Raw genomic sequence first — 26,300 nt, 5'->3', positions numbered from 1 at the left:
GCAACTAAACTTGACAAAAGGAGCCGGTTGTGGGACCGCTAGCGCTACCTACGGTTGAAAATGTAACTAAACTGCTTATCATAGAACATGGGCTCAGTTTTTATTGAATAACTTCTTTAAGGTTATCCTTATCGAAAAATGGCAAGAGAGACGAATTGTAGATAATGAATTTTCGAATCGATTGGATGTAGATTTCATTTTTTACAATCGTTGAGTAATTTATTACCGATTGCGAAAAAAATGACGGAAATAGATACCACTAATTCCTTGATATTCTTAGATGCAGGACTTTAGTTCTCATTGAATAACTTCATTAATCTTCATTGTATTGAAAAATGTTAGAAAATGAAATTTGTAGAAAATGAATTTTTCTATCATTTATCATAATGAAAATTGTTGAAACTCGATTCTGTGATTGACAAAAAATGTTCAAATATCAGAAACTGAATAGAATCGACACCTTTTCCTACTGTATTCCCAACCTTTTTCAATTGAAGAAGAAGGAGAAGAGGGAGAGGAACAAGGTAAAGAAAAAGAAAGAGAAGAAGAAGAAGAAGAAGAAGTAGAAGAAGAAGAATGAGAGGAAGGACACAAGCTGGCGACTTGCCAAGGGACCTTCAACCGTCACTTACTCTTGTACTTAGAACATCCCCAGCTCCTCAGCCATATATACTAAGGAACCCTATAATGGTCAACAGTGTTAACCAGTTCACTGGCTTTTCAAATTGTGACAGACATTCCGAGAGAAGAGTGCAATGCTTCACCAATTTATGTAGATGCATTACAATATTATATTATCTATAGTTATTATATTACAATTGCTTTTTCATATCATACACAGTTCAATAATTATTTTCTTAGTCTATATCATGTAAATTATAAGACAGTATATATTGTAATCTACATAAATAAAGTACTCAATCAATCAATCACAATCTCACTCTCACTCTATCCCTCTATATCCCTCTCACTCTATGTCTCTCTCTCACTTACTCTCTCACCCTCTCTCTCTCTCTCCTCTCTCTCTCTCTCTCTCTCTCTCTCTCTCTCTCTCTCTCTCTCTCTCTCTCTCTCTCTCTCTCTCTCTCGGTATTCTCTATGAGAAGTCTGTTGTCTCAGCAAATGACTGAAGCTGTCAATCGTTTTGCTGTTTAAGAGAGTGGAAGGAAGAATTGGAAGGAGAAGTGAGGAAGAATTCCAATTTCACCGTTTTTTTTGTTGGTTTGCTGTTTGTTAACATTATCCTTCTTGGAACATTTTCCTCAAAATGTGAAAATCGAGATAATGTTTCAAGATGTATCATTACTCACGGGATGTTGAGATTCAAATCTGAAGGGGAAAATGAAAATAGCTGAAAATTGATTTCAAGGATGTGTCCTTAATTTTCCAAATGCTGAAATTCATATATGGATGGTAAGGGATCAAGTGTTTTCGGATTTATAAGTTCAGTATAATTTTGGAAAAGATATCTTGTTTCGAGTTTTGTTCGAACTCAGAGAGTTTTCTCAGTACATTGAATCAATTACGAGGAAATGTATGTACTTGATTAGATGTAATTTAGCAAAAGAGAGAACATTTCATAAGGTGCGTGCAGATATACGCGCCGCGAACATGAGTGATTCATTTTAATCAGCTGATGCCAAGCTTTTTATAATTAACCGAGCGAAGTGAGGTCTAAGATTCAAGTCGACTGTTTGGCATTACTCTTAATGTTTAAATGTTTATATGTTTATATGTTTTGCATTAACGGCGAAACCCGGTAATAGATTTTCATGAAATTTGACAGGTATGTTCCTTTTTTAATTGCGCGTCGACGTATATACAAGGTTTTTGGAGATTTTGCATTTCAAGGATAATATAAAAGGAAAAAGGAGCCTCCTTCATACGCTAATATTAGAGTGAAAATCAGACTAATGAATTATTCATCATAAATCAGCTGACAAGTGATTACACAGATTTGTGGAGAAGCCAGTCTATTGCTGTATTTCCATAAGGTACTTGTGGATGAGAATACTGCGTGACGTCTACTGTTCACAGAACTACTAGTATCTGTATCTTACCGTTTCTGTAAAATATACAGATATAATCATCTGATTAAAAGTAAATTGCTCATGTTCGCGGCGCCTATATCTGTATGCACCTATACAAATCTAGAGTCTAGTGGTCTATGTGTGATGGAACGGTAAAGATTATGAGATGAGAACAATGATCTAGAATAAGTTCTTCTCCTTTCAAACAGGAATTAGGCTATTGCCTGGTCCAACTCACATCCAGCTTGTAATTAGAATAATAAAAAATAAACGTATAAGTTAATAACATCAATATAATCTAATAACATCACTTTCATTATAAGCACCACTATAATCTACTGTTTTTCAGATTATAAGTGATAATCATTGTCATCTTTTTCGTAGCCTGCATTATGTCTCTTTTGCATACCAGTTTATTCTTGAAAATTCTATAATGAGTTAAATGAGAGAATTGAGTGCAAATAATGGAGAAATGATCCACTAAATATTCTTTGAGCTATCACAACCAATTTCTTTCACAATGAGGGTAGCTGGGATTACTGATTTCTAATATTGTCCAAATATGAATACATAGTTTCATGCGTGTTGGATCAACATTTGAATCATTCAAATATTGGTTCAATGTACTTGCAAATTCCCAAGAGAAAATTGAAAATTGTCTTCATTAGTCTCAAATCTTAGAACAATTTGTGAAAATTGTCTTCGTTAATTTCAAATCTCATGAATGAGAATGATTGGAATTAAATAACATTCCATATTTACCACATCATGGAACAATTCTTATCCCTTAGCGTGTCAAACTATGGAAGAATATCATCCTTTTTCCCCGATAAAATGACAGCTCTTTGACATATTGACATCTCCCTGAGTTGCATGTTGGCAAGAATTCTATTATCTACCCCAATCTCAGCTTCTATCCACTCCTTGTACGATTTGGTGAGGGTTGTGGAAATCAATGAGAATGCACTGGTAATTCAGATTTTCTTGAAGAACCAAATCTACACTCACCTTGATTGTTTTAGTATTTATTAATTATTAATTCTACATTGTTAAAGATGTATTTATCAATGTTCATGGAAAGATGTATTTATTAATGTTTGTTTATTTATTCCAGGTAATGGAATTGGAATGAGAGACAATGACGACCATTTTCTCACAAGAAACAATATATAGCAGTGTTGAAAGGTAACACCATGAGAAAATCTAAAATTAGAATAGTTATTTGTGCAACTAGTGGGCGAAGTGACAGTTTGCTGCACCGAAAGAAACGTTTACACACGAGCCGTAGGCGAGAGCGGAATGGTTTCTTGAGTGCAGCAGAGGAACTTTTTCCTACAGTTACCATTGAATATGAAAAGTGGGTAATTATGGGTAAAATTCCCTGGAATCCATCAAAAGTTTCTCTGTGTAATATTATTATTGATAAAAACCTTAATTTATTTAAAATTGAATAATAATAATGTGGTAAATGAATGAAGGCGGCTGTGTGCTGAATGTTGTTGCTTTCGCTGTCATCCACTGTTGTCCACTGCCTCCATATTATTATAACGTGCACCACAACACTATACCACACTATACCACAGTTACCAACTAAATTTTGATTTTGCTGCACTGGTGCTCCATATAACCTACTAACTATTTTGTGTTGCCATGTTGCAAATCTGGAGTGCAGAAAAATCCCGCACTAGAGCTGAAAAGTGATTCTTTGAGTTCTGTAATCAGTGCAGGAATGGCCACTTTTCAAGGTAACTGTAGGAAACAACTTTTATGAAAACCTTTTATCATGGATCTTCGAATTGTTTGATGAAACTCAGGAATTTGAATCATTTACATATCAGCTCCATGATAATAAGTTATAAATAGTGTTTTTGTCTTTCCGGTCCCAAAATGTTATAGTTTTCCAATGTTTGGAATTTTCTAATTATTTGTAGTTAATTTAATTCTATTTAGGAGTATTTTTTCAATTGAAAATGATTTTTGTGTGTATGGATTGTGAATATATATAAAATAGATATTTTATAAAACACTAGATAGATATATAATACCTCTAGCTATATTTGGACTGTTGTATAAATTAGAATTGGAACCGTTTTGGGCGTACGTTAGCCTGTGGTACTTTTCTGTAAGTTGTATAATTCTCATTGATTGAATAAATGAATGAATGAATGAATGACCTGTACGAACTCGATCTCCCATTTCAATGTCGCATTGACGATTGAATCCCAACTCTTACTTACTTACTCCTCGACGCTACAGCTCATTCAGAGCCTTGACCTCCTTCAAAAAGCCTCTCCATTCGTCTCTATCGGCAGCCTTATGTCTCCATCCCCTGACACCCAGCTTCCAAATGTCGTCGTCCTCCACATCCTCCAGCCAACGCTTTCTTGGACGTCCTTTCCGCCCTATCCCTCCTGGGTTGTTTCTGGAGACCTTTTTTATAACTCTTGAGTCACTCATCCTCTCAACGTGTCCCAGCCAACTAGGAAATCCCAACCAACGTGTCCCTGCCAAGGCATACCTTCCAACTGGGAAGTCCCAGCCAACGTGTCCCAGCCAAATAGGATGTCCCAACCAACATGTCCCAGCCAACTGGGAAGTCCCAGTCAACGTGTCCCAGCAAACTAGGAAAGCCCAACCAACGTGTCCCAGCAAACTGGGAAGTCCCAGCCAATGTGTCCCAGCCAACTGGGATGTCCCAACCAACGTGTCCCAGCCAACTGGGAAGTCCCAGCCAACGTGTCCCAGTCAACTAGGAAGTCCCAACCAACGTGTCCCGGCAAACTGAGAAGTCCCAGCCAACGTGTCCCAGCCAACTGGGATGTCCCAGCCAACGTGTCCCAGCCAACTGGGAAGTCCCAGCCAACGTGTCCCAGCCAACTTGGAAGTCCCAGCCAACCTGTTCCAGCCAACTGGGATGTCCCAGCCAGCGTTACCCAACCAACTGAGATGTCCCAACCAACGTGTCCCAGCCAACTAGGATGTCCCAGTCTAGGTGTCCCAGCCAACTGGGCTGCCCCAGCCAACGTGTCCCAGCCAACTGGGAAGTCCCAGCCAATCTCAACCATGTGTCTCAGCCAAACGCCTCAGTTCAAGTCCCTACTCTATTCCCACAAGAACCACATAATTTTTTCATTCATTATCATTCCTATTTTGTAGTTTTTCATCCAATGAATGAATAAATAAAACATAAATTAAGAAGCACACCTACATTGAAATTCACCTTAATCTGTCAGTAATTCTCATATACTTAACATCAATGCTCCCCCTCCAATAATAAATGCTGACAGTGGATGTCACTATCGTGAGGTCCACGTTATAATGACAGTGTTTGATTAGCAATGGTATTGCTATCCTTGTCTATCATTTAACAAAGCGGATAGCGCTATCTCTTTCTTGCTTTGCTCTGTTGCCAGATCGCCTCTTACAATTCAGAATTTAAATTTAATTAACAAAATATTCCATCTCAATTATGAAAATCCATTATGGAATCATTGAAAAATATAATTTCCTGCTTATTAAAGTATAATTGATTATTTTGAACGTGAATGGACAGTTGATATTACATTAGTTAAGCTGTATTAGCCACCGTCCATAGAAGGTATTGACAAGACGGAGGATCGGCAACGTTGTTCTCTACTGCAATTATAACGTGGACCTCACTATAGACTAACTTGGTCTCTGCTTCCTTTGATAATAAATAATTGAGGGAAGAATTTTCATTTCTGAAAGTGTGCTGAAATAATAATGAGGAGTGAGAGATGACGGTTTGAGGTCCAGAAAAAAATCTTGAACCCTTTCTATGATGTTCGAAATGTTTTGAAAAGAAGGAGGAAGAGGGTGAGAGAAAGTAAGTATTCAATAGAGAAGGAGAATGTTTGAAGAGGATGTTTGATTTCATTCTAGAAAGAGAGAAAGAGGGTGAGAGAAAGTAAGTATTGAATAGAGGAGGAAAAAGGTGGAAGAAGATGTTTGAAATCTTTCTAGAGAGAAGGAAAAAGAGGGTGAGAGAAAGTTAGTATTGAAGAGAGAAGGAAAATGGTGGAAGAAGATGTTTGAAATCTTCCTAGAAAGAGAGAAAAAGAGGGTGAGAGGAAGTTAGTATTGAATAGAGAAGGAAAAAGGTTAAAAAAGATGTTTGAAATTCTTTCTAGAAAGAGAGAGAAAGGGTGTGAGAGAAATCTAGTATTTAATAGAGAAGGAGAATGCTTGGAAAGGATGTTTGATATCTTTCCAGATTGATTGATTGATTGAGTACTTTATTTATGTAGATTACAATATATACTGGCTTTAACACTTAATAGCTTACAATACAGTAAAATTATAGATGAATTTACATAATATAGACTAAGGAAATAATTATTGAACTGTATATGATATGAAAAAGCAATTTGTAATATAATAACTATAGATAATTATATTGTTATGCATCTACATAGATTGGCGGAGCTTTGGACATATCAATGTCCATTCTTCAGGAACAATATCAAAAATATCCTCCCCACTAACTCTCTACCGAAAGAAAGATGCATAGAAAGAGAGGGAAAGAGGGTAAGAGAAAGTTAGTACCTATCAAATAGAGAAGGAAAAATGTGAAAGAAGATGTTTGGAATCTTTCTAGAAAGAGTGTGAGAGAAAGTTGGTATCAAAAAGAGAAAGAAAAGGTATAAGGAGATTTTTGAAATCTTAAAAAGAGAAAGTTAGTTGAAAAGGATGTTCAATATCTTTCTAGAAAGAGATAGAGAGGGGATGAGTGAAAGTTTGTATTGAATATAGAAGGAAAATAGTGGAAAAAGATGTTTGAAATCTTTGTAGAGAGAGACAAAAAGAGGGTGAGAGAAAGTTGGTATTAAATAGAGAAAGAAAAGGTGAAAAAATATGGTTGGAATGTTTCTAGAAAAAGAGAGAAAGAGGGTGAGAGAAAGTTAATATTGAATAGAGAAGGAAAATAGTGGAAAAAGATGGTTAAAATCTCTCTAGAAAGAGTGTGAGAGAAAGTTAGTATTAAATAGAGAAAGAAAAGGTGAAAGAAGATGTTTGAAATCTTTCTAAAAAGAGAGAGAAAGAGGGTGAGAGAAAGTTAATATTGAATAGAGAAGGGAAATAGTGGAACAAGATGTTTGAAATCTCTTTAGAGAGAGGAAGGTGGAGGATATAAATAAATTAATGATAGAAAGAGGAATAGAAAGATGGGAAAAAGTATGGAAAAAAGTTGGTAATAAGGTTTCTGGCGAAGGTAGGTTGTTCTTTGAGCTTCACCTCTTCTCTATTTTGTGCTTCCTTTATAATTGGTCGTCGCTCCAACCTGTGCTGCTCATAATTAAGCTGGTGCTATTGAAGTTTAATTATTGCTGGCTTTGATGTAATTACCAGAGCAGTAATCAATGTTTTATGAGTTGCACAGAAGAAAGACAAACTGAGGGAGTTCAGATAATTTTTTAGTAATTTATTGAGGAGTCGCGTCCTTCTTCTGTAGTGAAGTCCAGAGTTATAATGGTAGTGGGGAAAGATGGGTGGATGGCGGTGCCGATTCTCTGCCTTGCCACTGCCTGCTATAGAGGATAGCTGATACCGGTATATATGATGCATTATTGACTGTTCATTCTTGTTTAAAATGGTCAACTATGTTAATATTTTATCGGTCAAAAATATGTAATTTCGAACGGTACAATGATGAATTGCATTGAATAATGTTATCTGTTCATTCTCGTTCAAAATAATCAATAATATTTACATTTTATTGGTGGAAATTATGTAATTTCGAACGGTACAATGATGAATTTCATTAAATAATGTTATCTGTTCATTCTTGTTCAAAATAATCAATAATGTTCATATTGAATGAAAAAGACTAAGAAATTGTCAAAAAACCACTGATTTATCGATAATTGGAAAGACCGGTTTCGGTTATTACACCATTGTCAATCTCTGATAAACAAGAATTTTTTGACAATTTCTTAGTCTTTTCCATTCAATATGAATAATTACCACAATATCAACTTCTCAACTACACAAATAATGTTCATATTTTTTGGTAAAAAAATATGCATTTTAGAATGATTCAATGATGAATTCTCATAATTCAGCTTGGATGTTTTGTTGATCAATCATATTTCCACATTGTTGAAAAACTATCAGGCAATGTAGGGGAGGTAGAGAAGGATAGCGCTATCTGCTTTGTCGAATGATAGACAAGGATAGCAACACCAATGCTAATCGAACGTGCCCATACTATACGTTTATTGATACTATGATGAAAACTCAAGATACAAACTAATATTTATTGATACAAGAATACTGTAACGAAAGAATCATTTATCTCTTTGAATTGATACATGAAAATCCACCCAAATGGGAACAGATTGATCCCTATTGTATGTATTGTATACCTTTTCCTATTGATACAAAGATAATATGGTATGGTTGCCATGACAAAATTGTAACACTTTTTTCGCCCCACTTGGATGTAATGAGCTGGTTTTCGTGCGTCATATGGAGGCCGAAAGTGATTGTTTTCTGACCAGGCCGGTAAAATTTTTACGGCCCTAGGGCTGTAAAATAACCTTGAAGTCAGCTGATTCTGATTTGATGTGAACATGTTTACAAAATAGTTTATGAAACGGAATCAGTTTATGCTTCTAGAATTGAATAAAGTTTTTGCAATAAGATACTATCATTTTATTTGGATGAATGAAATACAAATGAGATATTATAAACTATTCAAATTCAATTTTCAGAGTATAATAGAATCTAACCTCAAACCTCCTAGTAAAGCGTTTATCACGGAACATGGTGGATAAACGGAATCATTTTATGCTTCTAGAATTCAATAAAGTATTCTGTAATAATATACTATCATTTTATTTAAATGAATAAAATACAGATAAGATTATAAACTATTCAAATAATTCGATTTTCATAGAAGGATAGAACTTCTAACCTAAACTTCCATTGACATTCAGATCACATCGGATTGGCCGAATTTCAAGTGTGCCAAAACAGCTGATCAAAAACTTTTTCAAGTGTGATAAACCAGCTGATCAAAAACTTTTTCAAGTGTGATAAACCAGCTGATCAAAAACTTTTCATTATTTGTGTTATCATTCAATAATTAAAACATTTATATAATATCATCTTATTGTCATTTGGAAGAATAAAAAGTATAAACTCAACCTCTTACATAATTGAACATAATATTTTAGGTTATTTAGACAAATCAGAATAAAAAATAAAAATACTTGGACAATTTCTTGATATTCAGATTTGCTAGAGCTATGACCTTCCACTTTTGCTTTAGGAAGTGCTTATAATAGACAATGAGAATAATATTATTATTCTCATATATATATTGTTTATTTTTCTGTGTGGCGAAAAATTACGTTCTCACCATGAGCAAAAATGTTTTTCCGGCTCTCAATCTTTTCTAGTCCTCGGCCTACGGCCTCGGACTTGAAAACCGATTTCGAGCCAGAAAAGTCTCATTTTCGGCCCTAGGTGCGAAATATACTATTGTGTAGTTGAGAAGTTGATATTGTGGTAACTATTCATATTGAATGAAAAAGACTAAGAAATTGTCAAAAAAAACACTGATTTATTGATAATTAGAAAGACCGGTTTCGGTTATTACACCATTGTCAATCTCTGATAAACTAAAACCATAGAGAAACGATAGCGTAAATAGATATCCCATGGTATAGGGCGCTTGTGTCGCAACTTTTAATGTTATCCCAAGCCGATAGTTCACGTAGTTCTTTTTCCCATGCAGCTGTGTGACGCTGGTAGTCTCTCAAATTGTGCCGTTCATACACTCTCACCCCAACAACACAGTAAAATTTGACATTAATCGACAGTAATCGGCTTGAGGTAACAGTAAAAGTTGCGACATAAATTCCCTATACCATGGGATATCTACTTACGCTATCGTTTCTCTATGCTAAAACTAAATACAAGAGCAGCAGAATTTATACTAGTAGGCGAGTACTGCTATTGGTCGAGGGCATGAACGCCTGCCATTGGCCTAGCTAGACAGTCTCCTTCCCCTCAACGGTGTGACAAAATGGCGGCTTAAGCAACAGAATCGTCATGATAATAATACTCGCCTACTAGTATAAATTCTGCTGCTCTTGTATTTAGTTTTAGTTTATCAGAGATTGACAATGGTGTAACAACCGAAACCGGTCTTTCTAATTATCAATAAATCAGTGGTTTTTGACAATTTCTTAGTCTTTTTCATTCAATATGAATAATTACCACAATATCAACTTCTCAACTACACAAAAATGAAAAAAAATATTGAGGTCCACGTTATAATGGCAGGGGAGAAAGTTGGGAGAGCAACGTTGTCGATTGTCTGTTTTCTCACTGCTTTCTACAAGGATAGCGATACCAATGTTGATCGAATACAGTCACTATAACGTGGATCCATTATATACACTATGCCGACCAGAATTTTTCAATAACTTCATTGTACTTTATATGTTCATTTATACTTAGAGCAATCATCTCCGCGTAAAATTTATAAAAAGCCATAAATCACGCAACAATATTGATAAAGGCTGGATTACTTTAGGTTATTCGTACATCGTGTGCCTGAGCTAGGGAATTACACTCTCAATCCAGATTACTTGACTGTCCTGAACTCAGAGCATATGCGAGACAGTACAAAAGAATTCTAAATAGGTGCATTAGACAAGCTAAAATATTATACAACAGTAACAGAATACGTCAGGCTGATAACAAAACAAGAATGGCTTGGAAAATAGTTAAACAAGAGACACAAGTGGGAGGGAAAGAGTTGAAATTGTTAAAAGTATTCTTGTTAAGTAGTATAGTATTTTTCATTCAACAAAATTGTAGGGTGCTATAAATTTTCGGCTCTAAATTAATTGTCTAAATTCAATATTTTCTAAATTTGGCTCAGTGGTTTTGTGTTTTGTCTCGGTTTTGTATATGTTTGGACTTTTTATTAACATCAAAATGAACTTTATTCGGAAGTGAAAAGTGAAACTTCTAAGTATTGTGCTGACTATAACCTTAGTGTCCGGTTTCCCATTAGGGAAATTTGGACTATATACGGCGAGGTGGAACTACCCTGGGTCTCCCCACCATTCAAAGCCATACGCTGATAATAATAGTAGAAATACAAAGATAGAAATAGAAGATACGAAACTAATCTTCATTGATACAAGAGTACTGCAACAAAAGAAACGAATCTCTCCGAGTTTGATACACGGAAATTCGAGCAATATATTCCTAGGAACAGATAAATAAAATAAAGACCAATCTCAAATGATACAAACTGATCTCAAATGATACAAACTAATCTCTATTGATACAGGAATACTGTAACAAGAGAAACAAATCACTCTTTGAATATTGATACACGAGAATCCAACCAATATACTTCTGGGAACAGATAGATCACTATTGTATACATTGTATACCTATCTCTATTGATACAAGGATAAAAACAGAAGATACAGAACTAATCTTCATTGATACAAGAGTACTGCAACAAAAGAAACAAATCCAACCGAATTTGATACACGGAAATCCGAACAATATATTTTTTGGGAATAGATGAATACAATAAAGACCACTATCAAATTGATACAAAACTAATCTCTATTGATACAAAAGTACATCAACAAAAGCTACTGATCTCTTTAAATTGATACACGAGAATCCGAGCAATAAATCGTTACTGGGTATAAAAAATACAATATAGTTCAATCACAATTGATACAAGCAAATCTTTATTGATACAAGAGTTCTATAACAAAAGAAACTAATCTCTTGGAATTGATACACGAGAAACCAAGCAATATATCATTTCTGGGAATAAAAATAGTATATTTCGCACCTAGATCAGAAAATAAGATTTTTCCGGCTTGAAATCAGTTTTCAAGTCCGAGGCCGTAAGCCGAGTACTAGAAAAGATTGAGAGCCGGAAACACATTTTTGACCGTGGTGCGAACGCTATTTTTCGCCACACACAAAAATGAACAATTTATATATGAGAATAGTTGTTTACTAAGCACTTCCGAAAGCAGAAGTGGAAGGTGATAGCTCTAGCAAATCTTAGGTAATCTGAATATCAGGAAATTGTCCAAGTATTTTTATTTTCTATTCTGATTTGTCTAAATAACCTAAAAAATGATGTTCAATTATGTGGGAGGTTGAGTTTATACTTTTTTATTCTTTCAAATGACAATAAGATGATATTATTGTAAATGTTTTTATTATTGAATAATACACACAAATAATGAGAGGTTTTCTTATCAGATGTTTTTTGATCACCTTTATTAGCTCCATGTTAGCGGCTGGAAAGGGCTCTCTTTCCGGCCTAGGCCGGAGAGAGACCTGTTCTGACGTCAGACGAGAGTCGTCTGCAAACAATGTCTTTCAGATCTAGCCTACGTAGGGACTGGAAAACAGGTTGCTTTCTGTGCAGTGTGGCGAAAATACAATATAGTTCAATCACAAATGATACAAACTAATCTATATTGATACAACAGTAGAGCAACAGAAGAAAATAATCTCTCCGAATTGATACACGAATATCCGAGCAATATTTTTCTGGGAACAGATTTGATATCAATCAGAAATGTGAACATGACTAGAAATCCCCGATTTAGTGCGGCTTTTGCGGTGAGCTTTTCAAAACATTGAGACGAAAATAATTGGAGCTGTCCTTTTTGGTAGCTTGTTCTCTGGTAATTGGAACTGGATACTGGGATTCCACATTCGTGCACTTCGTGATTCATTCCAATTTTCGGGTTTGGTTGACAAATTTTAGAAGCTTCTATGGAACAGATTAATTTGTGATTGAGGATAGAGTTTCTTAGATTATACAGATTTGTAATTTTTTGAGATTTGAGAGTGCAAATCTCGGCTTTTGAGCAAATTTGTGATTTTTAGAAATTTCAGAACTCTCATATTTTATTGAGATTTGAGATTCCAGAACTCCGATTATAAACAGATTTTCAATTTTTGAAGATCATCTGAGATCGTAGAACTCTCGTATTTTTCTGAGATATGAGGTTTCAGATGAAGGAAGAGAGGAAACAGAAAATAGGGAGAGGTATATCAGAAGTTAAGGATCAGGAATGAGTAGGAGGAGCAGAAATGGCAGAAGAAGAAGAAGAAGAAGAAGAAGAAGAAGAAGTAGAAAGCACAGCATTATGAAGGAAAAAGGCCTCTCTCTTTGTAAAGTTGCTCACACAAGCTGAGCTACAGAAAGCTTTTGCTTTTGCACTTACATTACAACTCAGCTCACACTCTTTCTCTCTCTCTCTCTCTCTCCACAGCAATATAAACTCCACTTCTATTGTAATATAAACCCTTTCTATGTATAGGGTGCTACAACAGAAGTCAACTGTGTTCCAGAAACAGCAAGCTGAAAAAAAACGCGGCAGAAAATGACGGAGAAGAAGAGAGAGATTTGTGAGATTTTGCAGAAAGAGTTGGGGAATCTTAATTTGTGGGAAATATGGAGTGGATCAAGATACCAGAGATACCAATCATTCAAAATTTGTTTACAGATTTGCTTCAGTTGCACAGATTTGCGACATTTGCTCCAGTAGAGGAGATAATATTATATCTATCTATTATTTATGATTATATCTTGGACAAGTTTTGAGTATTATTACCTTAATAAGCATGTTTTAGGAAATCTCTATATTACTCTAGAGCTATCAATAATCTTCAGTCGATTATTATCCATCTACGAAGAATTTCAGTTTTTTAGTGAATTTACTAAATCATCACCTTATAGGATATCCTTATATACCTCTAGAGCTATTATTGACCGACAATTTTTACTTTCCTTGCCCTACTACCATAGGTAAGGAAAGTATTGCTTTCCAAAAAAAAAAAAATCTGGTGTGGCGCACTCACACAACTTTCCTTGCTCATATTTGAAACTACGATCAGACTTCTATATATGTATATATATATAATTGTTTTCAAAGTACTTTTTCTTTGTATGAATAATTGTGAAATTCGATGATTTTTTTAGTAGTCATTTTTTTAAAGTCGTCAAAACAGCTGTTTTACAGATGAAATATCTCGACTATGTGTTCTTTATATAAACTGCTCTACATACCTACTTCATGCACGAGAAGGAGGTTATTAAGTCCATTTCCCAAGGATGGGGTGGACCCCCATTGTTTTCCCAGAAAGGAGACTCCAGCCAGTTGATAGAGCTGATAAATAACTATTCATGGTTCAAATTTGAAGAAAATCGTTAAAGCCGTTTTCGAGAAAACGGTGAAAAACATAGTTTTCTAGTCATTATCCGCCATTTTTCTCAAAAATATTACGGATCTCATGGAATTTTCCCAAAAATGAGACTCATGCCAGTTGATTGTGTTCATGAATATCTATCCATGGTATGAATTTGAAAGAAATCGTTAAAGCCGTTTTCGAGAAAACGGTGAAAAACATGGATTTTTAGTCATTATCCGCCATTTTTCTCAAGAATATTACGGAGCTCCTGAAATTTTCTCAGAAATGAGACTCATGTCAGATGATAGGGCTTATGATTAGGGCATGAGGATCTGACAATAAGAAATTCAATAAAATTGAATTCAAAATGGCGGAAAAAATGGCGGATAATTACTAAAAAACCTTGTTTTTCACGGTTTACTCGATAACGGCTCTAACGATTTTCTTCAAATTTATACCACGGATAGCTATTTATAAGCCCTATCAACTGACATGAGTCTCATTTCTGGGAAAATTGCAGGAGCTGCGTAATATTGTTGTGAAAAATGGCGGATAATTACTAAAAAACCATGATATTCACGGTTTTCTCGAAAACGGCTCTAACGATTTTCTTTAATTTCATACTATGCATAGTTATTTATAAGCCCTATCAACTGACATGAGTCTCATTTCTGAGAAGATTGCAGGAGCTCCGTAATATACTTGAGAAAAATGGCGGATAATTACTAACAAAACCATGTTTTTCACGATTTTCTCAAAATAACTTGACCGATTTTTTTCAAATTCATACTCTGTATAGTTATTTATCAGCTCTATTAACTGGCATGATTCTCCTTCCTGGGAAACTAAGGGGGGGTCCACCCCATCCTTGAGAAATGGACTTTGTAACCTCCTTCTCGTGCATGAGGTAGGTAGGTAGCGCAGTTCATAAAAGGAGCACATAGTCGAGATATTTCATCTGTAGAACAGCTGTTTTGACGACTTTAAAAAAATGACGACTAAAAAAATCATCGAATTTCACAATTTACACAAAGGAAAAAGTACTCTGGAAACAATTATATATACACATATACAAAAGTCTGATCGTAGTTTCAAATATGAGCAAGGAAAGTTGTGTGAGTGTACCACACCAGATTTTTCTTCTTGGATTTTTGACTTAAAGCTTCATCAATTCAGCAAAAAAACTCCTTGTACTATCATGGCTAATATTCCTGATTCGCCCACTGTAAAGACGATAATTTATTTTGATGATATTTAATATTAATTTATTCATTCACATTTATACTACACGAATCAAATACTTGATCAGAAAATTATGAGGCATTTGCTTCAACAAAAAATCCCTTGCATAATAAAAGCTAACATGGGACTTCACCTACTGTGGGCACCATAATTTATATTGATTATATAATAAATATCGGGGACCGAGCTTCGCTCTGGAGTACAAAAGCATGAAATAGTATATTTCGCACCTAGGGCCGAAAATGAGATATTTCCGGCTCGAAATCGGTTTTTAAGACTTGAAGAGATTGAGAGAAGGAAAAACATTTTTGCCCGTGGTGCGAACGCTATTTTTCGCCACACAGAAAAATGAACAATATATATATGAGAATAATTGTTTATTGAGCACTTCCGAAAGCAAAAGTGGAAGGTCATAGCTCTAGCAAACCTGAGGTAATCTGAATATCAGGAAATTGTCCAAGTATTTTTATTTTTTATTCTGATATGTTTAAATAACCTAAAAGATTATGTTCAATTATGTGGGAAGTTGAGTTTATACTTTTTTATTCTTCCAAATGACAATAAGATGATATTATTATGAATGTTTTGTTTCTTGAATAATGAAAACAAAATGAAAAGTTTTTTGATCAGCTGTTTTAGCGCACTTGAAATTTGGACAATCTGGATGTCAACAATGCTTGTTATCGTCGACTGTGGAAGTTGAGGTTAGAAGTCCTATCCTACTCTGAAAATCGAATCTGAATAGTTTATAATATCTTATTTGTATTTCATTCATCCAAATAAAATGTTATTATCTTATTGCAGAATATTTTATTCAATTCTAGAAGCATAAACTGATTCCGTTTCATAAACGAGGAGTGTAAATGGTAAAGACCGTAAGTGCCAAAAATGTGAAAATCGAGATTTTTAGCTCAAAAGATAGTATGTGCCAAGGGTAGTAACCTGGTAACACTCCCAAGTGCCAGAAAAAATTAATGCAGTTTGGAGAGACGTCGGAAGGTAGCGCTAGTAGCGTATGTACCGGCTGACAGATCTGGTGAAGAACGTAAGTGCCGCCGCCATGCTTCCGTTTTCTATTAAAAATATAGAGGTTAGTTTGGCGCTCGGTGTCCATGCGTGCTAACATGTGACGCGTCGTGTTATTAATATTTTGCTGTGAGTTCTTTTGTTCAGTGAGTTCTTTTGTTGAGTGAGTTATTTTTTTTTTAAAAATGAGTGATTCTGCATCCCCGACAAAAACCAAACGAGTGAATAAGTCTCGAGCTAATAAATCTCGACAGCTTTGACGAATTAGAGGGCAGCCTTACACAACATCAACTGGTAGATTGGTTCCTGCAAAGATTCCTCCATCTCATCAACGAACGTGTAAATGTAAATTCGATTGTGGTAAACTATCCAGTGATTATAAACTAGAACTGTTTACAAAGTTTTACAAATTGGACCAAAAGGAGCAGGGAAATTATTTACTAAATCGACTAACACTGATAAACATAGGCAGGCGCCGTCATGGTACCTATGAAAGTCGATCTGACAGCAGGAGACAAACAACAGTTTCGTATACAATTCCAGATGAAACTGGCAATCATATTAGAGTTTGTTGCAAAACATTCCAAGATACATTTTCTGTTACTTCTCAACAAATAAAAAGTATTCAGAAAAAGAAGAAAATGGGTGAACTAGTGTACAATGATGAGCGGGGAAAAACAGAAGGTGCAAATAAACACACATTTAAATTTACTCATAACGAACGTAATTTGGTGAGAGACCATATAACTTCCTTCCCCAGAGAAGAAAGCCACTACTCAAGGAGAAAATCTTCGAAAGAATACTTGAACTACAATAAACTTTTCCTTTCTTTCAAAGAAAAATACCCAGATACCCGTGTTACTTACCGGTTCTACACAACAGTTTTTAAAAAAGATTTTAAAAATTTGTCATTCTCCAAACTAAAAACTGATACATGCAAAACGTGCGATAAATTGAATGTGTTAGTTAAAGCTTCATCCATCCCCATTGAGAAGCAAAAGGCTAGTGAAAACTTTGAACTCCATCTTAGGCGTGCTGAAAAAGCTTACGATCTGATGAAATATAACATTAAACAATCTCAATTACCAGGAAGTTCCATGTGTGCAGTTAACATTGATTAACAACAAGTACTGTTTGTTCCCACTCTTACTCATTCATCAATGTTTTATTCTCGACAGCTATCATGCTATAATCTTTGTCTTCATAATAATTCGAATAATGACAGCTACATGTGCATGTGGGATGAAAGTGTTTCTGGGAGAGGTGGTAGTGAAGTCGCCTCCTGCTTTTTTAAAGTAATGTCATCTGGTTTTATTACAAATAGGCATATTGTAGTATGGTGTGATAACTGTGCTGCTCAAAATAAAAACCGTATGATTTTGATGGCGGTTATTTTTTTAGTGGCTAAGGGATACTTCGATGTGATTGAGTTGAAGTATCTGATTTCTGGACACAGCTACATGAGCTGTGATAGGGACTTAGGTCTCATCGAAAAACGAAAACGAACAATGAAGGCAATGATTCCAAAACGATTGGAGAACATTGTGAAAACCGCTAGACCACAAAACCCTTTCAGAGTTATTGAGATGAGTGAAAATGATTTTTTTGACTTTGGTGCATTAGCCAAAGAGTTTATCAAAACTGATCACCTCAAACTGAGTAAAGTTTCTAATTTGCGGGTTCTTAGCATTCAACCAGGAACAGTTGAGATTAAATACTCCCATAATGAACTGGTTGAATGGAAAGCTTTCAAGGTGATTAGAAAGGGGAAGAAAATAAGTGGCTTGCCAATCAATACTGGACTTCCTCGGATTTTACAAGAAAGAAAACTGAGTGATGAAAAGAAGAAGGACCTACTATCTATGACAGAATTTTTGGAACCCAAATACAGAGACTTTTATAAAAATATTTGTGGTGTGAACCAATATAGTGCTGATTTAAGTGAGGATTCTGATTCTAATCAGTAGCCTCGATCAATACTACAGCCTCGATACAGACTATTGATCCCCTGCTTATTATGGACAGATTATTATTATTACGGACAGATTATTATTATTATTATGGATAGATTATTATTATTACGGACAGATTGTTACCTGATTACTACCACACACCTACAACTGATTACTATTGATGATGGATGGGTCGAAACTACAAAACACGTGTGAGTAGAAAAATTTGAATATTGAATGAAAATCTGTGTCTCCATGATAATTCAAATAATTTAAATAATTATATAATAACATAATAATTCAATTCTATCAGTATTACTTATTAGGTGTTCTTGTACCTCATTGCTTGCCAAACGGCACTTGCCAAAGTGGCACTTACGGTCTTTGCCATGTTACTTTTTTCTGCATCTGCCAAAAGTGTTTTTCAGCGCTCCTGAGAAATTGTGATTTTGGCACTTACGGTCTTTACCATTTTCACTCCTCTAAACCATTTTGTAAACACGTTCACATCAAATCAGAATCAGCTGACTTCAAGGTTATTTTACAGCCCTAGGGCCGTAAAACTTTTACCGGCCTGGTCAGAAAACAATCATTTTCGGCCTCCATATGACGCACGAAAACCAGCTTATTACATCCAAGTGGGGCGAAAAATTTATTAAGAGAGAAGAAATTATGATAGCATTCATAGTTCATACAGAAATGTTCCATCCAATCACAGTAAATTCAGATTAATTCTCAGAGGAATGCAAAAATTTCCCTCACAAAGGTCCAGTTGCACAAAAGCCGGTTAAGTTTCAATCCTGATCAATTTCACGTGAACCAAATCAGAGAAGACCATTTCAAAAAGATAGATCTACTGTAATTATCCAGGATTGAAAATAACCCGGCTTTTTTGCAACCGGCACTAAGTACCTGATTGAATGATTACAAAAGTTCAACAGCTGAGTCATAATTATTTTGACACAGTCCCACACACATGAACTCGCCCACTCACTTCCATCATCAACAGACAACGAAATAATTATTATCAGCTGTTTCACCAAGGATGAATAGTTATTATCCTTTTAATGTCCTTCAGCGAGTTTTCCCAGAGATGAGACCTAGTGCAATCGGATCTTTATATTATAAACTACTATGCTTTGAATTTCGTGAGAATCCTTAGAGCCATTTTCGAGATCCGGTGAAATACAATAGCATATTTCGCATCTAGAGCTCGAAATCGGTTTTCAAGTCCGAGGCCGTAGGCCGAGGACTAGAAAAGATTGAGAGCCGGAAAAACTCGCTCACTCACTTCCATCATCAACAGACAACGAAATAATTATCATCAGCTGTTTCATCAAGGATGAATAGTTATTATCCTTTCAATGTCCTTCAGCGAGTTTTCCCAGAGATGAGACCTAGTGCAATCGAATTTTTATGTTATAAACCTACTATGTTCTGAATTTAGTGAGAATCTTTAGATACGTTTTCGAGATCCGGTAAAATACAAACATCTAAGCATATAAACAGAAATTGCTCTTTCAATAGTACAGAATAGGACATTTATCACTACATAAGCTACTAGGCTTTGAGGCAGAGAATCGGCAAGGCTTTTCTCCTATAATACAGTATCGGAAGAGGAAAAAAACAGATAATAAGACATAAACATGAAAGATATATGTTTGATTGATACGTCATTTTATTGTATTTTTCCTTTAGGTCTACTTTTAATATAAATACATTTTTAATCTCAGTTCTTTTTTAAATTATCTTGTTTCGGCTTGAACTTGAAAATCGAATTATTTATTCATTTCCGCATTAGTAGCGGAGACATGTCATGGATAATAATTTGAAAGGGTACTCAGATATATTTTATATTTATATTTTTATTTGTGAAAGATATAACCTCAGAACAAGAGAAAACAGATTTTCAAAGAAGAGAACTCCTTATCAAGGTTGCAGGATACAGCAGAGCAATTGCGCTTTACTTAACAGCTTCATGAGTTCCGCACCAACATGCACGCTAGCACGCGCAACAGGAAATCCGTATTGGATAGCTAGGAGTGCAGTGCTGAGAACATTCTAGAATAATACGTTGCTGCTCTAAGAATTTTCTCCTCTCAGCTCTGAGGAGAGCTGAAATTAAAGCAGCTGTCCCCTGATAATGCACTTCGACCCTAAACGAACTAACTCGTTAGCTTTTTGTACATCATGAAATCTAGTGCACTTGGAACTTTAATACAAAAGGTCGAATCTTGTACTTTGTCCTTTGGTACCTACAGAGTAGGAGGTGCACAATTTTCCAAGTGTAGAAGACGTTTTGTTGTTTTGCGTAGAGAACTAGTCCCTTTTTTTTTACTTTCCTTGCCCTATTTATTTATTTTTTTCCTATTTTTTTTTTCAAATTCAAATTCATTTATTTGTCACAAAACAATACAGAATGATATCTACCCTATTACCATAGGTAAGGAAAGTATTGCTTTCCGAAAAAATTAAGGTGCCCCAATTTCTAAATTTCTATACGTTTCAAGGTCCCCTGAGTCCAAAAAAGTGGTTTTTGAGTATTGGTCTGTATTTGTGTGTGTGTGTGTGTGTGTGTGTGTGTGTGTGTGGTGTGTGTGTGTGTGTGTGTGTGTGTGTGTGTGTGTGTGTGTGTGTGTGTGTGTGTGTGTGTGTGTGTGTGTGTGTGTGTGTGTGTGTGTGTGTGTGTGTGTGTGTGTCTGTGTGTGTGTGTGTGTGAGTGTATGTGCGTATGTGTACACGATATCTCATCTCCCAATTAACGGAATGACTTGAAATTTGGAACTTTAGGTCCTTACAATATAAGGATCCGACACTAACAATTTCGATCAAATGCAATTCAAGATGACGGCTGAAATGGTGAAAATGTTGTCAAAAACAGGGTTTTTCGCGATTTTCTCAAAAACGGCTCCAACGATTTCGATTAAATTCATACCAAAAACAGTAATTGATAAGCTCTATCAACTGCCACAAGTCTCATATCTGTAAAAATTTCAGGAGCTCCGCCTCATCTATGCAAAGTTTGACTTTAGATTCTTAATTATCAATCTTCAAATACAACTTAAACAGAAAATTTTGAGTGGAATAGATTGAGCATGAGAATCTCTACAATTAATGTTCTGTAACATTTTCACCCAAAATCAAAAATAAACTCGAAAATCGAGAAAATGTGATTATCCAATTGCAAACTATTGGCAAATGTTGATTCTATTAAATGATTCACTATTGAGAAATAGCAGACCTCGTGTATCTCCAGCGTTATTACCCTGTCACCAGGTGTCTCTAATCTTTGAATAGTAGACTTGGGATGCGCAGGAACACTACCGTAGCGTCAGGTGATTAATTTTCATAACGGCAAGGAAAGTTGTGTGAGTGCGCCACACCAGATCTTTTTGTAGTTTGGATACTGATTGAATCTATGTTATGATGCAATCGTAACAATATTTTTTTCCGTTCAAGTAGGCTATTGATCTATCTGTTGTAACTCTGGTCTTCATAATACCCTGTAATTGACTTCTGTGTAAGGTGTAAGCTGGATAAGGGTGGAGGGACTAATAACGGTGTCAATGATAGTCTCAAACTTTGATGAAATTCTATTAACACCGTCGTGGGAGCTCGGAAATTGTTGATAGTTGCTGAAGAGTTTAATCTATTTTGCTGACAATATTATGGCTGTTTCAGAGGGAAATTGGCTCTATTTGATCGATGAAGTATGAGAAATTTCATGATAGAATAGAGCAAAATAGATATCGAGCAAAATTAAGTTATTAAATTTATTGTAAAATATCAAACTGCTGAGTTCAAAGGAGTATGAACAGGTCGGTCAGGTCTATCTATAGTTTTCAGCTCGCTATAGTGAGGTCCACGTTATAATGGCAGTAGAGAAAGAGTTGAGAAATACATTGCCGAACCTCTGTCTTGTCAATGCCTCCAATGACGATAGCTGATACCGGTTCATTGATGTAATATTACTTTTTGTGTAGTTGAGAAGTTGATATTGTGGTAATTATTCATATTGAATGAAAAAGACTAAGAGATTGTCAAAAAACCACTGATTCATTGATAATTAGAAAGATCGGTTTCGGTTATTACACCATTGTCAATCTCTGATAAACTAAAACTAAATACAAGAGCAGCAGAATTTATACTAGTAGGCGAGTACTGCTATTGGTCGAGGGCATGAACGCCTGCCATCGGCCTAGCTCCTCCCACAGTCTCCTCCCACTCAACGGTGTGACAAATGGCGGCTTGAGCAACAGATTTGATATATTGATAATAATTATTATTATCATGGCAATATATCAATATATTGATATATTGATAATAATTATTATTATCATGGGATAATAATTATTATTATCATGGCAAATCTGTTGCTTAATCTGAAGGAGGAGACTGTGGGAGGAGCTAGGCCAATGTCAGGCGTTCATGCCCTCGACCAATAGCAGTACTCGCCTACTAGTATAAATTCTGCTGCTCTTGTATTTAGTTTTAGTTTATCAGAGATTGACAATGGTGTAATAACCGAAACCGGTCTTTCTAATTATCAATAAATCAGTGGTTTTTTGACAATTTCTTAGTCTTTTTCATTCAAGATGTAATATTAACTGTTCATTCTCGATTAAAAAAATCAATTATATTTTATCAAGCAAGCAATTATATTTTTCAATGATTTCATAATGAATTTTCATTGTTTAGGATGAAATATTTTTCTTATCAAATATTATCTTATTCCTGATTATTCAAAGATTGAGAAAATTTCGCCGCTGAGACTCTGATTTCAGATTGTTTTCTTACTGATGATGATGGTTAACATCTGAACTATGAAAATTTTAGCATTTCGAAAGTAGGATCTGTAGATGGAATAATTGAATAGTAATCATTGGTAATACAAACTAATTGGTTATCACCAATCGAACTAACAATACAATAATAATAATAATAATATCGAGTAACCTGGCTGGCTCAGGTCTGGTGTCAGAGTTTTCAGGTCGCAACTGATCGATTTCAGGGCCTCTGACATGACCTAACGACTGCTTTTTAGGCAGCCGGGACCGACGACTTAAACTGTCCATCCGAAACACGGGAGTGGCCCGAGATAAATCTCTGCCCGGGCCGGGATTTGAACCCGGGTCTCTAAATCATAAAGCCCCAGCATCTGATCCACTCGACTACGGCCACTCCCAACAAGACAATGAGAAAAATAGACCGATTTTGATGAACAAGAAGAAGAAGAAGAAGAAGAAGAAGAAGGAGAAGAGAAGAAGAAGAAGAAGAAGAAGAAGAAGAAGAAGCAGAAGAAGAAGAAGTAGAAGCTAGATAGAGCTGGAGGAGGATAGGATGATGATATAGCTTCAACCCACAGAGGAACAGAGAACACTTAGTTGAGGTTGAAGGTGACTTGTTTGCAACTTTTGTTGACGACTGAATAATATTGTAAGTTACAGCTCTGTCGTCTGTCATATGCACAGATTCCCCTGCAAAACACCAAATGCCTACTTCTTCTCTGCTCGGCTAAGTTTGTCATGAATGTAATGTGTAATATGTATATATTATGTATATATGTATACTTTTATGTATATATGTATCACTTTGCTATGAATATTATGTATTCCTGTCTCACTTTCAAGTTTTGCTCACTCCATTTTCGTGACTGGCAGTATTGCCAAGTAGTTGGTTGCCTACGATTAAATTACATCTGCTTTAGTTGAATTGCACGGTCTTCTTTTTTTTCTTCTTCTTCTTCTTCTTCTTCATCTTCTTATCCTTCTTCTTCTTCTTCTTCTTCTTCTTCTTCTTCCTCTTTTCCTTCTAATTCTTCTTCTTCTTCTTCTTCTTCTTCTTCTTCTTCTTCTTCTTCTTCTTCTTCTTCTTCTTCTTCTTCTACTTCTTCAAAAATAACTAAAGTAGCAAAGGATAATCAGCAATTAAGTAAGAACGATCAGATTCATTTCAACCAACTTACCTATTCTTTCTCTTGTTCTTCTCCTTCTCCCTCTTCTATCTGCCCTTCTTCATCACCCTCCTTCTTTTTCTCATCAATATACAACCACTCATTGCTCACCTTTTCTTAATCTTCTTTCCCATCCCTTCTTCCTCTTCACCATCTTCCACTTCTACTACTTCTTTTTCCTATCATTTTTCCTCCCACTTCTCTCTCACCTTCTCCTACACGCTCTCCTTGTCTACCTACCTCTCTCTCCTTCTCCACAATCCTCTTCGTCTCATCCTTCTCTTCCATTCAAATCTTCTCACCCTTCTCTTCCCACTACATCTTCTCCTCCTTTTTCCATCTCCTCTCCTTATTCAACTTCTTTCCCATCTTCTCCCTCTTCTTTCACGTCCCCTTCTCATTCTCTTTCAACACCTCCTCCTCCTTGGATGATGTGGGATCATCTCATCCTTCTCTCGCCCTACATCTTCTTCTCCTTCTTCTATCTCTTCTCCTTATTCAACTTCTTCTCCATCTACTCCCTCTTCTTCTACTTGCCCTTCTCCTCCTTCTTCAACCCCTTCTCCTCTTTCTCCCACATCTTCTAATCCTTCTCTTCCTTCTACATCTCCTTCCCCTACTTCTCTCTCTTCTCCTTATTCAACTTCTTCCCTATTGTCTCCCTCTTCTTCTACATCATCTCATCCTTCTCTTCCTTCTACATCTCCTTTTCCTACTTCTCTCTCTTCTCCTTATTCAACTTTCTCCCTATTGTCTCCCTCTTCTTCTACATCATCTCATCCTTCTCTTCCTTCTACATCTTTTTCTCCTTCTTCTTCTTCTCCTCCTCCTGCCTGACCTCTTCCTTCACCTTCTTCTTTCCTCCTTCTGCCTGACCTCTTCCTCCACCTTCTCCTTCACCTTCTCTTCTCCTCTTATTCTTGCTTCTCTCTTCTCACTCTCCTGTTTCTCACTCTTCTTCAACCACACTCCTTCCTGCATCTCACTCTCTCTAGGGTTCTTCCAAACAAAGAGTAACAGAGTCTTCTTGTAGCATAACATATTGTGGAGAATAAACTTCTTGACATCAGCCCACGGGTATTTCAAGTCTGCCTTATCTTTACAATAATGACGTCCCAACGGCTATGATGTTTATTTGACTTGCAAAGTCAAATGTATGTATTTGATTCATGACTAACAGGTAAACCGTGCCTGGCAGCTTTCTATCCTGCTGACTCCTCTTAAGACGCCTGAAAAAACGCCCTATATGGTCTCGTCCTTAAACTGGAAGCACCTTAAGATACTATAGGAAAGCTCCAATCATTGCTTTTTGGAATCCTCATTGATTTGGAATCAGAATTTGGAAATTAATACACTTTGTGGAAATATTCAGGGACTGAAAATTTTGTGAAGTCGAGAACTACAAGACTTAGTTTCGGTTGCACTAACAGCCGGTTAAATTTTAATCGTGATTAATTCCACGAGAGCAATTCAGAGAAGCCGTCTTATCAGGAATGCCTCCTCTGATTGGTTCTCGTGAAATTAATAACAGTTCAATTCTAATCATAATTAATTGCATGAGAGTCAATTAGAGAAGCCGTCTTAAGAAGATGGCCTTCTCTGATTGGTTCTCGTGAAATTAATAACGGTTGAAATTTAACTGGCTGTTGTGCAACCGGGTCTTAACCGTTTTTGGAATTTGTGTGACCTCAAATTTGGGAGAGGATAGCACAAGGTTACCTTATTTTTTTTCTCCCTATCATTTCGATGATTTACTTATTGTATGAATATGAAAAAATTGATTGATTAATTGAGTACTTTATTTGAGTAGATTACAATATATAATAGCATATGCTAATATGATATGCACTCATATAAAATAGCTTACAATAC

The 26,300-nt window shown here is 35.7% G+C and overlaps 1 protein-coding gene across 1 annotated transcript in view; it reads left to right on the top strand.

Annotated features, from left to right (window-relative positions):
* The first annotated feature begins 3,148 nt into the window (after window positions 1-3,148).
* The window catches only part of LOC111058077 (leucine-rich repeat-containing protein 24), a 59,260-nt gene continuing 36,108 nt past the window's right edge, over window positions 3,149-26,300 (top strand). Inside the window, 1 exon segment of the mRNA XM_039438557.1 lies at window positions 3,149-3,215. The gene's annotated coding sequence lies outside the window, so the exon portion shown is untranslated.

Source organism: Nilaparvata lugens, chromosome 12 (assembly GCF_014356525.2).
Source record: "Nilaparvata lugens isolate BPH chromosome 12, ASM1435652v1, whole genome shotgun sequence".
Lineage (NCBI taxonomy): Eukaryota > Metazoa > Arthropoda > Insecta > Hemiptera > Delphacidae > Nilaparvata > Nilaparvata lugens.
Note: the sequence above shows the minus strand (reverse complement) of the source record. Positions and strands in the feature narration are given on the sequence as shown.